This window comes from Olea europaea, unplaced genomic scaffold, assembly GCF_002742605.1.
Source record: "Olea europaea var. sylvestris unplaced genomic scaffold, O_europaea_v1 scaffold8733, whole genome shotgun sequence".
Lineage (NCBI taxonomy): Eukaryota > Viridiplantae > Streptophyta > Magnoliopsida > Lamiales > Oleaceae > Olea > Olea europaea.
Window position 1 is genome coordinate 1 of NW_019267191.1, and position 6,098 is coordinate 6,098.

The following is a 6,098-nucleotide window of genomic DNA, read 5'->3' on the forward strand; positions in this document are numbered from 1 at the left end:
TCAAATGTCACTAAGGCACACATATAAAAGGAAAAGAAAAGAAAGAAGTTGCTAAGAAGAAAATTTTATAAGTTCCTCTTTTCTAAAACTATATATCAATTTTCAAAAATCCTGCAACTAATGCTTGAGGCAGCGATTGAGGCTAGGCTTTCCTAGCAAGCTCTTGAAGAATTGCACTCAAAACGTTGTTCAATAAATTCTCTTTTGCAAAGATAGCAGTCAATATACCATTATGCCCATAAAAAATCTAAGGGGAAAAAAGAGACCAAACTCATTATAGAAAACAATATATACGAAGTTTACTACCATTTGGTTTCCAATAATGAGCAATGGTTCCCTTCATAACCACAATTCCATTCTATAGCGTTCTTGTAAAATCGTATCTTTTGATAAATGTAAAGCATACAACAATAAATGCATGGCATAGTCCATGATACAACATTCAGATAATAGCTTTTCCTATTTATCTCACAAATTCGCCAATGATGAGGAAAAAAAAATCTAAATTGGGTGAAACAACACAAAATGATAGGATGTAATTATTGAAAATCCAAATGACAAACTAAACTTTCCAGTTCACAGTGCCAAAAGAAATAAATGCACGTTCCTACTTTTTTCCATCAATGCTTTACACACCACAGTTCAAGAGAAACACATTATATTCCAAATTTACTCCATCCACTACACGAATACCTCTAGACCTATATGTTGTCACATGCTCGTGAGGATCACTTATTGTCAATTTTATAATCTTATCAATGCCTATACAACTTGATTGAACAGTATCTAACTTCAACTTAAATCTCACTCCCATTGCTAAAAAATAGCTTTTCACCTATTAAAAATTACCAATAGATGCAATCCGTTGGTAAAAGTTATTCACTTTCAACTACGATAATCAGAAACGAATTTTATTTGGTAACGATGATATCTCTTACCAATGGATATTTCGTGCCTCATGTAACCATTTAACATTTAGATCTTTCACCAATGAAATATCCGTAAGTGACGTACCGAATATTACCAACGAATTGTATCCGTTGGTAATTAGAAAAGGATTATTTGTAGGTAAAAGTAATTTACTTTCAACGACGATAATCAGCAACAGATTTTTCATTGGAAACGATAATATCTTTTTACCAACGGATATTCCGTGTCTCATGTAATTGTTTAACATTTGGACCTTTCACCTACAGATATTCCGTTGGTAATTAGAAATTGATTATTTATTGGTAAAATTAATTCACTTATCCCACATCGAAATTCACAACGAAGTCTTCCGAGTTGCCCTCTATAAATTAATTTGTGATCCAATAAGTGATTAACCAATATTTTGGCCTTTCAATTCGGTTGTTTTAAAGTTAAAAAAAATATTATTAAATAAATAATAATAACAATAATAAAAAAATAAATATTTTTTTTAACATGCCTCACATCTATGCGGCTATTTACAACATTGATTTTTATCAATTGTAATGGTAGACATTTACCAACAAAAAGTCGATTGGTATTGGTTAAGATTTTTTCCAACGAAAATTTCGTTGGTAAAAGATTCACCCTTTACCAATGAAAGATTCATTGGTAAAATGTTTACTCTTTACTTACGACAAGATTTGATGGTAACTATCAATGACCCTCAAATTAGCAATGGATTTGCAGTTGCAAATATTTCGTTAGTAAAGAGTAATAGCAATAGATATTGGGGTTTCAGAAATGGAAAATTGTGTCTAAAGCCATGTTTTTTAGTAGTGTCCTACACATTCGGATTTTGGTTAGAACGACAACAGACATTCTTGACACGATAAGGAAGGAATCGAACTCAAGCATAAGAATAATAGCAAGAAAACTTCTTGAGCAACAAAACCTATTTAAATCTCTAACTTTTCACTCCTTTAAAAGTACACAACATTTACTGGACATTAAATCAGGCCCTTGGCGAAACTCAACTTAATTCAAAGATCAAATAATTGAAGCAAATAGACACGCACTTTATTAAAAAAATAAAACATAAACTAAACCCATGAAAAAACAATCAAAACCCGACATTGACCTTACCTGCTGAAAGGAAGGCAGAAGATAGCTTCTCCCGAAGAACCGGTAATCAACATGCTTAATGAAGGTTGGCCTAGAAATCGTTGGTGGTAAGTAACTTAGCATGACCTTCGTTCGATGAAGATGCTCTTTCATGCGTGACAAAACCCAAAAAGTATATATATTCTTCAAATTACATTTTCCAAATTAATTTTTTCAACAACGCTGGATCATGATTTTCTATATCTACCAAACCTAGACCTTGAAAAATATCAAGCATTCATTGTCAAATCTATTCGGGAGTTTTGTCCAACCCTAGTTATGTCTAATATGAATGTATTTTTTTAACTGGGATGTGTTTAATTTTAATGGTGTTAAATTCAGATCAATTTATTTTCAGATTATTTTATTTTATTTTTATAAATGGTTTGACGATTTGAAACGATTTATTAATATTGAAACCACTTTTAAGTGGTTTGATTTTGTTCAAAATCAAAATGTTGACAGATCCATATCTATCCAAACCAACAATTTCGAAAAAGATATTTCGGTTCGATTTTACAGATTGTCAATTTCGTCATTCAACCCTACTAGACATGCTCTTTTAAACTAATAATTCAATCAAAAAGCTAAATAATTAAGCTATCAAATTATTTAGCATATACAAGACTTTAGGAAATGGCTTTCATATAGAAATCTACAAATCATCTTCTTAAGCGCTTGTTTGATAAAGATTTTTCAAGAAAGGATTTTTTGAGAATATTTTGTTAATATGTAGGGAAAAAAAAATATGAGAAGACTTGAAAGATGATTTATTTATTTATTTTTTATTTATTATTTTTTTTGGAAGAATATGTGATTGAAATTGAAATAGTGGATAAATTTCTACAAGGACATGACGACAAATTACCGTGGCTTTCAATCGCAACTGTCAATCCTGAAAGTCAACAAATCAAACGGTTCATATTTGATGAAAAATTGCCTTGACCCAAACAGAACCAACTTCGAAAGCTTTTTTTCTCTTTATATACCTCTTTCCATATATTTTATGCTCATTTTGTCAATAATCTCCTTTTACAAATTCAAACCCATTTCCCTTCAGATTTTTACACTCTTTTCTAACTTTCTGCAAACAATTTCCGTTTCTGTAATGCTTTTGAAATAGAAACATTAATGTCTTAAAAGTTTCAGTGCAATCTGGCTAAATGGTGACCCCACTTGAAATCTCAGCATTGGAGCAAATAAGAAATCTTATTGGCGGAAAAGTTTCTCCTAAGAAGTTATGTAACCGACTGAGATTTCCTATTTTGATCGAATAGAAATTTTCTCCTAAGAAGTTATGTTCCCTGCTGTCGGATCCTGATTTAATGGGTTCATTGGATTTCCTGTATTGTTCTATATATTTTTTATTTATAGATAATAATGTCCTTACAAATATTATAAACTTCTAGAATTACTCTTGAATTAACATGACATTTAAATCCAACTTTCTGCTCTACATTTATAAGGAAAGATTCATATATTAGGTATTAAGTATGCACCAATTCAATTTTCAAAGCTCAGGACTATAACCAAGTGTTTGTTGGGAGGCAACCCAACCTTCTTATCCTTTCCTTTTTTTCCTTTTTTATGTTACTTGTGATTAATACTTTTTTTTATTGAATTTTGAATTAATACCATTCTTTTGTAGGTCCTAATTATTGAAGTCCTAGCCACCCATAAATCTTAACAAGTTTGGGAGTGTACATTAAGCCATGAGCCAAAAAGTCATTGACAACAAACTTCAACAAAAACCTAATCAGGGAAGTTTCGTTGACCCTCTTTACTTATTTTTATTGGTTATGTACACAATGAGGACAATGTATAAATTAAGTTTGGGGGTGTTGATGGGATATTGCGCTTATATATTGTTCTTATAGTGGTGTCAACATTGACATGTTGGATAGCCTTGTCGGCTTTTAATGATTTGATGTGATATTTAAAATTGTTGTTAATTCATAAGTTATCTTCAAAATCATGTTATTTGCCTCGATCTTGAAATTTGCTTGTCCATGTGAGATATTATACCACTTTGAGCACACTAATCACAATTGGTTGTTGTCTAGAGTTGGAAATGGTTTATTGATGGAGAAATTTTTGAAGTTGTTGAACGAGGTTGTGAGCTGTGCATAAATTTATGTCAATCATATTCTCACTTCTTTTTCACTTAACCATATTGTGAAAAAAGTTTGGGGGTGGTCGAGCCGGTGATGGATATTATCTAGAAGTGTGTTGTTTCCATGCATGTTGAAAATATTTGTGTGGAGTGTCTTTTGCCAAGTAGTAGTGAGACGCATGTGCTTTGATATAATCGAGTATGTAATAGCGTAGGGAAAAAAGAAGGAAAAAAAGGAAACTGTTTTAGTGTTGGAAGATATCTCATATTCGTCAAATCAAATTTCTGCATGCCTTTTAATTTAAAGATGAAGACAAGTTAAAAAATATATTCTAATGAGTAAGTAAAAGATGATTTATACATCTTAAAAGCTGAATTTTATACACTATAACATTTAAGTTACAGGTAGAAAAGTATCATGAAGCCAACAATACACTCCTGCTAAATTTAAACTTCATTGAAGAGGTTTTGTGCAAAAGTAGTGCTACAAAACAAAACAAAGTTACAAGTTAGAAGCATGAAAGTTCTTGTACATTTGTTGGTGAAAGTGCATAAAGAATTAAAATCATTGGGAACATCAACGTTAAAGATAACCAAATATCTCGAAGATAAATTGACATAATCAAAGGTACACAGAGATCAAAGACAACTATACATAAGACACAGCAAAGGTGCAGTTTCCAGAACTGAGTAGAAAGTAACAGTGCCTGGGCTCTATTGTTTCTGGCATGTGCTTTTAATTTCTTTCGTGACCTCTCTATCACCACAGTAAATGATTTCATTAAGTAAGGGTACAAACCTAAGAAAAGAAGAAAATAAAAAAAATAAATGGTCACATCGAAGAACATAAATGGTGCAAGAGATTATAAGTTGAACCATAAGAGAAGTATATTCTTTGAGTACTTCATTTTCATATCAAGTACTACAATGAAGAACGGGAAAGAGAGGAGTAGAAAACCTACCAAAGTATAATATTTTTTAGAACAAGCAAGAACCAAATTGACTTGACGGCGTCTTTTCCTGTATGAGCCCATTCTAATGCATCTTTTCTTTGCAACAATACTGCCATCAACTGCTAAAAAATAAAAAATAAAAAATTACAAGGTATCAAATGGGATAGTTTTGCACTTGAATATAGAATATGATTCCTGTAATGAATATGTCAAATTATGCAAAATTAGTAATCGTTCAAAGTAAAATGTAGGACCGTATTCTAGTGGGAAACATACGTAATAGAGCAGCACTTTGCAACATGGGTCAGCATGTCAGAAAGGGCATTTCCTCATCTTCCTCATCAAAGTTAACTACGGTGACAGACACACTGTTCCTTTTTAATGTCCTTCCAATAATCTCTAACTCATCGTCACATGTTAGAGGGCTAAACTCACAAAGTGTAACAATTAGTAAAGAGAACAAAACAAAAGAAGAAAAAGATTGAGGATAATGAAATTATTAGAAGTATAGATTACCCTACCTTGAATACAATAATCCTTTATTATTGTGTTACCTTCAAGCGATGCTTGAGAGCCACATGAGCCACCTGGATCCTTGTTGCCAAGTTCAGCTAACCGAATCCTTGTTGCCAAGTTCAGCTGACCACTTATTTCTAGACCTACATTCGTAAATTCACGTACACTATTAAAGCTATAAGATCCGATTGATGCCTAAACCAATGTTGTATTAAAAAAGAATAATTTCCATACAATTAAAAAAGAAATGATTTGAATTTTTTTTCTCCTGATTTCAATAAAAAAAAAGAACAAATAATTAGAATAGTTAAACGAATAATACAAACTGACAGTTCATGCAAGGTAAGAGCTTTCGTAGCCTGCTAGTTGGTCTAACGAATACTTGAACCCTTGTTTATACCTTTGTTAACACTCCAATTGCATTATATGCAATTGAATACATA

General features: G+C 31.6%; 1 long non-coding RNA gene across 2 annotated transcripts; it reads right to left on the reverse strand.

Annotated features, from left to right (window-relative positions):
* Positions 1-4,700: 4,700 nt before the first annotated feature.
* LOC111392043 lies at positions 4,701-5,805 on the reverse strand. 2 transcript variants are annotated; one of them, XR_002702202.1, is made up of 4 exons: positions 5,661-5,805; positions 5,431-5,564; positions 5,149-5,261; positions 4,701-4,985 (listed from the first exon to the last, which is right to left on the reverse strand). It is a non-coding gene; the product is annotated as an uncharacterized LOC111392043 (long non-coding RNA). The 2 variants fall into 2 exon arrangements; XR_002702203.1 differs by having other exon boundaries at positions 5,149-5,258; positions 5,416-5,564.
* Positions 5,806-6,098: the final 293 nt, after the last annotated feature.